Source organism: Polyodon spathula, chromosome 3 (genome assembly GCF_017654505.1).
Source record: "Polyodon spathula isolate WHYD16114869_AA chromosome 3, ASM1765450v1, whole genome shotgun sequence".
NCBI lineage: Eukaryota > Metazoa > Chordata > Actinopteri > Acipenseriformes > Polyodontidae > Polyodon > Polyodon spathula.
This window is the reverse complement of record NC_054536.1, coordinates 61798560-61810812: the sequence shown is the minus strand read 5'-3', so window position 1 is coordinate 61810812 and position 12253 is coordinate 61798560.

Here is a 12253-nt window from a genome sequence, read left to right as displayed (position 1 = left end):
CTTCCATAACCTTTTGTACAGTTACCCAAATCTTTTGGTCTGCATGGTCACTTTGTAAGGTCTGTATGCCTGACAAATCTACATCGAAATGATTCATATTCAAAGGGATTTCACCTAACATTTGCCAGATATTAGTTTGCTGTAGAGGGAAAAACCTGCATGAACATAAATTGATGTCCTATCTTGATAGCACTACCCCTATTTACTCAATATTCCGTAGCCATGGTGATGAAGCACCATGTTTTACCATAATAATGAATAACTTGGAAAATGTATGCAGTCCTAATGATTAATAGGGTGCAATTACTAGATTCTGTCTGATTATCCCCATACACCAAATCCCATGGTAAGGGCATCTCAGGCACCACATGTTGCCTACAAAGATAAGAAAGACCCTTTGCCTCACATCCTGCCAGGGAGACTGGGAGCCACGTATCATTCCTAGAGATCACGTAGGAGGGTACATTTTGTATATTATGCATAATACCATTATGAAGCATATCTAAATTATTTAACACATAATTATTTTTCTAGGTTACCAGATACTGGAATACACATAAGATAAATGAAATAGCTTATCTTTATCTGGCCTAGTGACTTTACCAGTAGTGTCATTGTTCCTGCCAGATCATTTCCCTTCAATTGTTTTAGACATATTCAACGCTACAGTAAATTATTCAACTTTCACATTTACAAAACATGTCCAGAGTAGGTGACATAACAAAGGTTATAAACGAAAGGAGGCTCATTTGGTTATTAGTAGCTTACTGATCCCAGAATCTCATCAAGCAGCTTCTTGAAGGATCCCAGGATGTCAGCTTCAACAACATTACTGGGGAGTTGGTTCCAGACTCCCACAATTCTCTATGTAAAAAAGTGTCTCCTATTTTCTGTTCTGAATACCCCTTTATCTAATCTCCATTTGTGGCCCCTGGGCCTTGTTTCTTTTTTCAGGTCAAAAAAGTCCCCTGGGTCGACATTGTCAATACCTTTTAGAATTTTTAATGCTTGAATCAAATCACAGCATAGTCCTCTTTGTTCAAAACTGAATAGATGCAACACTTTTCACTATATATCCAAACATTTTGTTGGCCTTTTTTTTAGAGTTTCCCCACATTGTCTAGATGAAGACATTTCTGAGTCAACACAAACTAAATCTTTTTCATAGATTCCTTCTTCTATTTCAGTATCTCCCATGTGGTATTTATAGTGGACATTTTTATTGAATGCACACAGTACCTTACACTTTTCTATATTAAAAGTCATTTGCCATGTGTCTGCTCAGTTCTGAATGCTGTCTAGCTCATTTTGGATGACCTTTGCTGCTGTATCAGTGTCTGCCACTCCTTCTATGTGTTGTCTGCAAATTTAACAAGTTTGCTTACTACACCAGAATCTAAGTCATTAATGTAGATTAGGAATAGCAGAGGACTTAATACTGATCCCTGTGGTACTTTACTGGTTACCTCGCTCCATTTTTAGGTTTCTCCTCTAATCAATACTTTCTATCTTCTACATGTTAACCACTTCTTAATCCATGTGCATGCATTTCCTTGAATCCCTACTGCGTTCACTTTATGAATTAATCTTTTATGCATGACTTTGTCAAAAGCTTTCTGGCAATCTAAATAAACCATGTCATATGTTTTGCAATTATCCATTGTCAATTTTACATCCTCAAAAAAAATCAAGCAGGTTAATTAGGCACAATTCCCCTTTCCTAAAACCATGCTGACTGTCTCCCGGGATACTGTTACCATATAGGTAATTGTACATTTTGGATCCTATTATAGTTTACATAAGTTTACATATAATAGAAATCAGGCTTATTGGCCTGTAGTAATCTGGATCGGTTTTGTCTCCCTTTTTGTGGATAGGTATTATGTTTGCAATTCTCCAGTCTGTCGGTCTTAGTTAGCGGTTTGTAAATAACTTCTTTTGTTTCTTTGAGTGCTATTGGGAGGATCTCATCCAGCCCGGGTGATTTGTTTATTTTAATAACTCCTAGTCCCTTTAACACTTCTGCCTCTGTTATGTTGTCCGTATCCTCCTTTGTAAAAACTTGTGAAAAGTAATAATTTAATATATTTGATATTTTTTTCTCTTCATCTATGATGTTTCCATTTGCATCTCTTGGACATTTTACTTGCTCATTGAATGTTTTGGAATTGGTTTTAGCCCACTTGGCAATATTTATTTTTATCTCTCGCTTGGCCTTTCTAACTTCCTTTTTGAGTTGCGATTGCAGTTTCAAATACTATTTCTGTGTACTTTGTTCCTGGACCCTTTTAAATGCTCTGTAAAGTGCACTTTGTCTCTGAATTTTTAAAATTGATCTATTAAACAATTTTGGTCATTTTGTTTTTAAATTTTGGTTTGTCTACTTTTGGGATGTAATTGTTTTGCGCCTCTAGTACTACATTTTTGAAAAATAGCCATCCTTTCTCTGTGAATGTTTTTCCATTTTACTTCAATATACTTCTGTTAGTCTCTTTCATTCCTTCATAGGTTGCCTTTTTAAAAGTGTAAACACTAGCTTTAGTCGTTACTTTTGGGGTTTTAAAAAGCACTTCAAATGAAACTATGTTGTAATCTGAGTTTGCCAATGGTTCTCTGATCTCTCTTTTTGTTAGCCTGTCTTCGTTATTTGAAAAGAAAAAATCAAGGCATAACATCAGACCAAAGGTGTGAGTATAACGTTTACCACATTAGGCTTTGATGTGAATGTACAGCCTAGCTTAAAAGCCGAAGTAGGCCAGTTTTCATATTGTGTGGTGATCCTAAAAGAGGGACTCTTAACACTAGCACCGCTATAATCGCTTTTTGAACAGTTTTTGCATTTCAAATTTAAATATCTCTGTGTATGTGAATATCTCATCCATCTCCGTTCTTAAGTGTTACTAAATATTTGAATTAAATACCTATATGGTGTTTCAGCTGTAGAATCATAAAAAATAATAAGTTATAGGCACCACAGTTTATGTGGCATATTGAAATCAATACAATATAGCGTACAATTTAGTCCGGAATTTGTAATAAAATCAAAGTCATTATGAAAGAACATATTATATACTCCCGTCGAGTGCTGAAACACAATGAAAGTCATTCTACACATCATATTATTATTATTATTATTATTATTATTATTATTATTATTATTATTAATAATATTTATTAGCAGTTGTCACAAAATATACACATTGAATCACAATACAGTGTGATATTGCTACGCTCCTTACAAGTGTAAAATACTTATTCTAAGCTCTCTGCACAAACCATTGACCGTCGGGACTGATGCTAAACGAAGGCCAGAGACTGTTGCATTTTACAACGCAACGAAGTATGGTGTGGATATACTGGATCAAATGGCTGTATTCTGTCAAAGGTGATACTCACAAGTGGCCTGTGACTGTTTTTATAATGTTTTGCACCTGCCTTTTGTTTTGTACAAGGAGTGTACCAGGAACACAACCTCGTGAAGGGACTTCGTTTTGCAGCTAGCCCTGGAGCTACGGCAGAAACATTTTGATAAGAGACACGAAAGCCAGCTGGCAAATGCCCCTCAGCCTTCAGCCAGCGCTGCGCCCACTGACACATGGAATAAAAGACAATGCCAGGTTGCTAAATGCAATAAAAACAGAACTTTTGATGTCTGTACCCGTTGTGAAAAGACAGTGGTACAGTTGAAAAGCGTGTTTTCTGCGTAGATTGTACTTAGAAAGCTGTAATAGAACTCTGAACAGACAGACAGAGCCTTTGAACTCTGTTTCACTCAAAGCGCTTTCACGTTGCATAAGTTATGTTATAGTTTAGTTTTATGCTATTTTTATAACTAGTTATTTATGTTTTATAATTTGATATGTGCATACAGCTTTCTGCACCTGCTTACACAGAAGTTTATTGTGTATTTGTTTTTGTTACAGTTTTTCATGTTTATGTACAGTATATGTGCTCTTTTTGAAAAAAAAAATAAATAAGGAAAACGTTTCATTTTCAATTAATTATGATGTTTCTGCTGTGAAAATGTTATGTATGATGTTCATAAATAAAAATATTAAGTTGTATCTGATGGGTTTTCATTTTCATAGCCGTTTTAAAACGGAGCCGCATATTTTGAAGGTGCGGCGGTTGCATTTAGTCTGAAATCTCGGCAGTTCTAGTGTTAATGAGGTATTCTTAGCCACTTTTATAAAGTATAGCAATTGTTGGATAACCATACACGCCCTGAATTAAACAAATAATTTGTTTAATTAAAAAGTTAGTGATAATTGATAATGAAAAGGTTTTTTTTCAGGACTACATTGAGTAGTGTGTCTTTCTGATAGAATGTTTAAAAATATGTCACAAGCTACGGCAAAATAGCTATTTTCTGTTAGAAGAGCAAAAGAGCAATGCTTAGCTGAATACAGACAGAGATGGATGGAGCCAACACGCAGAAGGCTAGGCAGGCAGAGGGAACAGGAGAGAGCACTGTTTGTTAGAGTGACTGTGTCAATGGAAAACTTTTACACAGAGAAAAAAAAAAAAATTCTAGGAGAGCTAGAAATCTGTAACAAACTAAAATATGTATCCCAGAATATTTTATTTTAAAATAATTGTGACAGAATGTTGACACAGAATTAACTTAACTACCAGCTATGTCACAAGCTGCTGTGTTTGTTTGTGTGTAATGTCAGTCACCTGCTTTGTATTGTTCTGATAATTTTAATTAATCAAGTAAATGAGTTGCTTGTTAGGAGGGGAAATAAAGAATAGGAGAAATGGGAGGAGGGGGAACGCAGAACGAGAGCGCCGAGTTAAGCGCCACTCGAGAAGGTAAGTAAGTAAGTAAGTAAGTAAGTAAGTAAGTAAGTAAGTAAGTAAGTAAAGAGAGCAAGGGGGTTTGAGAGGTTTTTTTTTGTGGTATACTACGCCACGGATTTTGGAAAGTTAGACCTGGACGTTTGTGGTTTTGAAGGCGTATGTAGCATTGAAAGCGAACTTGACCTGAATTGGCTGTTTCAACTTACTACAGACAGCGTGTATGTTCATTGGCCAAACTAAGCAAGACAAAACCTTCTAACTCTAGTGGTTGTGATATTTTCCCCTCGAATAGTACTGCATGTAAATTATATTTTAAATATTAATTATAATTGTTAGTTTAATGGGGTGGGATATTAGAACTGAAGGATTACGTTATAATGTATTATTGCAGTCTGCTTGTAGTATGTTATTGAAACCTAGAGAGGGGCGTGTTGATTGCTGACTGGGTTGTTAGCGCAGCCTACAAGGGTTTTGCAAGTGTGTGGAAGTGTTTATTTTTGTGTTGGGTTGTTATTGCACATTGAGTTTTATGATGTTCTTTTGAGTGCGTGAGTTTGATTTGATGTTTTGTAGTTTGATTATTATAAGCACTTTAGTTTGGAGTTCCTTTATTATTTGATTATTTGTTAAACCCTTCTAGGTGTGCTCACATTTTATTATGCACATTTAACCTCCCCATTCTACTAAAGCTTGATTGCATAATGTCACTTTATATTGTTGTTACTGTTTGTAATTACTGAAAGATATTTAATATGATTTTAATTAGATTAGCAAATAAATATCATTGGTTTTTATTTCTTGTGTGAAATTGGTATTCTTTGGGCTCCCTGGTTCCTCCATTCTTTTATTACTAATACCCAGACCTCACTGGACAACAAAGGTGGTGGCAGCGGCTGCACTAACCGAATCCGAACGACCTTGCCTGTAGACAGGGAGTGAGCGTTACACTGGTTGGTAGCGGTGGGATTTCTTTTTTATTTTAAGAGAATTGAAAAGAGAGAATGTCGGAACCTGGCAGCTCAAATAATATCACTGGGGCGAGAGAGACAATATCTCGTCCCATATTTATGCCAGAAGTGTTTAGTGGTACTGGGCGGAATTGGAAAGATTGGACAGACCAATTTGATTTGGCGGCAGATATAAATAATTGGGATGATCGGCTTAAACTTAAATTTATGGGGCTCTTGATTTCAGGCCGGGCAAGAGAAATTTATGAAGGGATGCCAGTGGAAGCACAAGATAATTATTAAAATATAAAAACTGCTATGCAGAGGTATTTGACTCCACAGACCAGTGATGAAGGCTTCTGTATTGAACTGCAAAATTGAAAGCGACAGGTGAAGGAAAGTATTAGAGAGTTTAGTAGTGCTGTCAGAAGGTTGGTTTAAGGCATATCGTAGAGCCGATGTCGATACCTGAGATATAATAGCTTGTGATCATTTCATAATGCATGTAGGCAGTGGACAGCTGAGAGTACAGCTTCGTAGTGCTAAACCAAGGAATTTGGAAGAAGCAATCAATCTGGCTTCAGAAATTGAATTGATTAGGGGATTGGAGAACAGCACTATAGTACCCCCTAGTGATGTTGCTATATGACTGTGAATGCACTGGAAACAACTGCTTCTACAGTATCTAAAGTGTTGGGAATAGTAGAGGGGTTACAGAAGGAAATATACCAATTAAAAGAGGTTAATCAGGGAAGGTTTAGGGAACAGCGTCACTGGTCACCCCCTCCCCGTAACAATGGGTCTCGGAGGTTATCGCCCCCAAGAATTAGGAGAAATCAAGGGGATAGACAATGTTGGAATTGTGGGAGTTGGAGGCATATAAGCAGAGTTTGCCTTGAACCGACGGAAAACTAGAGGAGGTAGGGGAGTTTGGTCTCTCGTCTGCCCAGTTGCTTACATCTGAAAATCAGCCAGAGGTGTACTGCCCTCCTTTGAGTGTGGGAGATGGTGTGTATTTGGAGAGGAAGATATTAAGTGTATCTTGTCAATTTTTGATTGGTACTTCAGCTTAAGTCTTGCTATTGAGTGAAACTTTTTTTAATCATATTTCCCCTGGTGTTGCTCTCACTCATTATAATAAGTGTTAGAACGGCTAATAATGGGACACCGGGGTGTGTGGTGTATGGGTTGCTTCTTGTGATTTTGATGGATTGCAGTTGTCTCATGAATTTTTGATAGTTAAGGATGCTTGTACAATAGCACTGTTGGGCACCGACTTTTTATTTAAATTAGGTGTTGGTATAGACTTAAGAGCAAAAACTTTTTTTAAATCAGACTTTCTCTTTGGTGTCCAAGTTTAAGGAGTGTGTAGTTAAGCAGGTCTGTCTGAGTGAGACTGATTAATCCAGCTCGTACTGAAAGGATGTTGGCTGCAGAGGTGAGGGGGTTGTATTGTCAAGGTTGTGAGGGGATAGTAGAACCAGCCTTTACCTTTACTGAAAAATATAATATTTGTGTGGCTAGAACTGTTGCTCACCCTTGTGGTGGACAGTTAGTAGTCCATGTGGCTAATTTGCAGGGGGAACCACAGGAGTTGTGGAAGGGAAGAGTTATTACTGAGTTTACGGCAGGCGTGACAGTGATGCAACTTGAACAGGGGGAGGATAAGAGTTCATGTGCTAGTGTGTTGGTTGGGATTACCAAATCATGGGCTATCTACTATACAATATGAAGCAGTTGGACGAGAACTACAGAAATACCTACCGGTGTTTAGTTTGGGCGATAATGACCTTGGCAAAACTTCTCTTGGATATCATCAAATCGATACAGGATCCTCTAGACCTGTCAAGATGCGCCCCAGGAGGATGCCGGTGCACCTCCAAGAAGAAGTTAATATCCACCTGCAAGAGATGCTGGATAGTGACATTATTAGGTCATCACACCGCCCCTGGGTGGCTCCAGTGGTGCTGCTGCGGAAGAAGGATGGGAAGCTTTGGTTCTGTGTTGATTATAGGAAGTTGAATGAGGTCAGAGTAAAAGATGCATGTCCCCTCCCTTGAATAGATGACACGCTGGATACTTTGGCTAGAGCACAATGGTTTTCAACTCTCGACTTGGCCAGTGGTTACTGGCAAGTCGAGATGAACCTCCATGATCTGGAGAAGACGGCCTTCTCTACTAGGTATGGCTTGTATGAATTTAACGTCTTGCCTTTTGGCCTCTGCAATGCTCCGAGCACGTTCCGACGGTTGATGGAGCTGGTGCTGGCTGATTTGCAGTGGACCAAGTGTTTGGTCTATTTGGACGATATCATTGTTTTCAGTCGGACTTTTGAGGAACACCTGGCGCGTCTGGGGGAAGTACTTGGGAGCCTGAAGCAAGCTAACTTGAAGGTCAAGCCAAGCAAGTGTCAGTTATTTGCTTCTGAAGTCAAATACTTGGGGCCTGTCATATCAGGAAAATGGATTTCAGCTGACCCAAGTAAAGTTGATGCTATTCGATCTTGGCCTGTACCGAGAAACTCCACTGATGTAAGGAGTTTTCTTGGTTTAACGTCGTATTACAGGCGTTTTGTCACGGAATTTGCTGCTAAAGCCCGTCCTTTACATCGACTAACTGACAAGTGTGCAAAATTTGAGTGGACTATGAACTGTCAACAAGCTTTTGATGAACTGAAACAATGCTTGACTCACTCCCCTGTCCTGACATACCCTGAAATGAACAAGCAGTTCCTGTTGGATACTGACGCTAGCAATATGGACATTGGAGCGGTGCTATCCCAGATGGATGGAGGTCATGAAAGAGTGATAGCTTATGCTAGCCGTGCCTTGACCAAACAAGAATGCAATTATGCTACTACCAAGAAGGAGCTGTTAGGTGTAGTGACTTTTTGTGGGTATTTTCGACACTTCTTGCTAGGGAAGGAGTTTCTTTTGCGAACTGATCATGGGTCATTGCGATGGCTACATAATTTTAAAGAGCCTGAGGGCCAATTGGCACAGTGGCTGGAACGGTTAGCACCTTTTCATTACTCAATTATACATCGCCCAGGGCATCTTCACCAAAATGCAGGCGCGTTGTCGTGTCGACCATTAGAGGCCACTATTGCCCCAGTTTATGTAATCCAACCGAATGAGGCTTTGCAAGCAAGCCAGGATGCAGGAGATGTTCAAGAAGCCCAGAGGGCTGACCCTGATTTGTGCAAACTCTAAGTGGAAGACTGAAGGCAGAGAGCTGCGCCCAGAGTTGCAAGATCATCCTGAGCTGGGAAGGTTCCTTAGGGTGTGGGGACAACTGATTATACAAGATGGCATCCTGAAGAGATGTTTGGGAGATCCTAATCAATTGGCTTCCGAGTACTGGGTTGTATTGCCAAGGTCATTAATACTGGTGGCCTTGCGGTCTCTCCACGATGGTACTACTGGGGGTCATTTGGGGATTGCAAAACTGAAGGAGAAGGTTAGGGAATGGTTTTATTGGCCGGGTTGGGTGAAGGATTTAGGGGATTGGGTGGGAAAATGTGAAGCGTGTAACGTTTTTAAAACTACAGGTACTGCCCCACGTGCTCCAATGTGCCCTGTTCAAGCTTTTTGCCCCTTTGAGAAAGTGACTATTGATCTAGTAGGATCTCTTCCAACTAACTCTAGTGGCCATCGCCATATTTTAGTAATCATGGATTACTTCTCCAAATGGGCAGAAGCTTTTCCAATTCCTGATAAAGAGGCTGGTACTATAGCAAAAGTATTGGTTGAACAGTTTGTATTGCGATTTGGGGCCCCACTCACCATTCGTACAGATCAGGGTAGAAATTTTGATAGTAGACTTAAGGAAGTTTGTAATCGTTTACAGATTCATAAGACTCTTACTACCCCATATCACCCCCAGTCTGATGGCCTAGTAGAGAGATTCAATAGGACATTGGGAACTATGTTATCAGTGTTTGCCAATGAGAATAACTGGGATGAGTTACTCCCTTATGTTCTGTTTGCATACCATAGTAGTGTACAAGCTACTAATTTCACTCCCCATAACATTGTTTGGTCGAGAGGTGGTTATGCTAGTGGACTTGCTCATGAATTTAGAATGTCATTGCATAATGTCACTTTATATTGTTACTGTTTGTAATTACTGAAATATTTTAATTTAATATGATTTGAATGCCCTGAGAAGTATAATTCTGGTCCAGAATACGTGCAGGTTCTAGCAGAGAGGCTGCGCTCAGTACATGGTGCTGTGCAACGTCATCAAGAAAAAGCCTCCGGGAAACAGAAAACATTCTATGACTTGAAGGTGAACATGCAGTACTATTCTGAGGGTGAGAAAGTCTGGTTTAAAAGCACCGCTCGGAGAAGAGGTAAGTGTCCTAAGTTTCAGAAGCATTTTTTGGGCCCTTATACTGTGACTAAAAGGCTATCTGATGAACTGTATCAGCTGAGTGGGCATGATGCACAGATGCGGGTGGTGCATTATAATAGATTAAAGCCATGTTTCAGTAACTCTGTTGTTGCTTCTCAGAATCAAGCATGCCATAATGATCAGTCCCAGTATTCCCAGCCTATGGGAGGAGGGGCAGAAAGGAGATTGGGGCGTCACCCAACAGAGAGACCCTTGGGTTCTCATTCTCGATCTTCCGGGCAGCCAGTAGGTGATATCCCTAATACCTGGTGGGTTTACCAACCGGGGGTAGAATCGGCTCCATTACTTGGAGCAAAGAACAACCTCGAACCGGTTCCATTGCACTCAAGCAATGAGAGACCAGTGGTTTCCAGGCCTCCTAGCAACCTTGAACCGGTTCCATCGCACTCAAGCAACGAGAGACCAGGAGTTCTCAGGTACCTTAGTGACATCGAATCTGTCTCATCGCATATGAGCAGTATTGAACCTACTCCATTGACCACAAGCGATAGTGGATTAGTTGTTCCGACGTACCCTAGTGGTGATGGAGTAGTGTCATTGCCTAGGAGTAGTGGAGGACCAGCTATTCCCTTGCATCCTAGCAGTGGTGATTCGGTGGTTCCATCTTCTGCTAGGAGCGGGCTGACTGTCCCAGGATTGGGTGGACATAGCTCGGTACCATCTGGTGGATTAAGGTCGGGTCGGCAGCATCGAACGCCAGTGTGGCAACAAGATTATGTATGCTTTGTGGCTGATTGACATTCTTCTGAAACTAATGTATGAATTGGGTACAAAACAGATTGAGACACTTTTTTTTTCTTCTTGAGACTGAGATGCGGGGACACGTCTTTTAGAAGGGAGGGGATAGTGTAATGTCTGTCACCTGCTTTGTATTGTTCTGATTAATCAAGTGAATTAGTTGCTTGTTAGGAGGGGAAATAAAGGATAGGAGAAATGGGAGGAGGGGGAACGGGAGCGCTGAGTTAAGCGTCGCTCGAAGTAAAGAAAGAAAGAAATAAGTAAAGAGCAAGGGGGGTTGAGGTTTTTTTTGGTGGTATACTACACCACAGATTTTGGAAAGTTAGACCTGGACGTTTGTGGTTTTCAAGGCGTATGTAGCATTGAAAGCGAACTTGACCTGAATTGGCTGTTTCAACTTACTGCAGATGACTTGTAGGTTCATCGACCAAACTAAGTAAGACAGTGCTAGTGGTTGTGATATTTTCTCCTCGAATAGTACTGCATATAAATTATATTTTAAATATTAATTATAATTGTTAGTTTAATGGGGTAGGATATTAGAACTGAAGGATTACATTATAAAGTGTTATTGCAGTCTGCTTGTAGTATGTTATTGAAATCTAGAGAGGGGCGTGTTGATTGCTGACTGGGTTGTTAGCGCAGCCTACAAGGGATTTGCAAGTGTGTGGATTTATTATTGAGTGTTTATTTTTGTGTTTGGTTGTTATTGCACTTTGAATTTTATGATGTTCTTTTGAGTGTGTGTTTGATTTGATGTTTTGTAGTTATTATTAAACACTTTAGTTTGGAGTTCTTTTATTATTTGATTACACTGTGTAACACAATTTTTGTTCCTGGGTAGTAAGTGTTATTTCCTAATTGCTTATGCCTCAAAAGTATAGAAAATGGCTATTTCCCACAAACTTTGCTTTTGTGGCCAGGACAGTGATGTTTCAAAATATCACCATTTCCAATGGGAAAACGGGCTAATGTGTGTCTTTGTTCACAAAGTCAGAAAAAAAACAACATATGAATCCACATTAACATGTTTTTATACTAAAGTAATACAAAAATGACTACAAAAGATTTAGAAGTGAGTAGTTTTTCGAGATTTACGATTATACTGTAAATACAGTATAGTATGTGGGGATTAATGGCGATTTTCTATACTTTTGAGGCATAAGCAATTAGGAAATAACTTACTACCCAGGAACAAAAAAAAAAAAAAATTTGTTACACATTGTTATTTGTTAAACCCTTCTAGGTGTGCTCACATTTATTATGCACATTTAACCTCCCCATTCTACTAAAGCTTGATTGCATAATGTCACTTTATATTGTTGTTACTGTTTGTAATTACTGAAAGA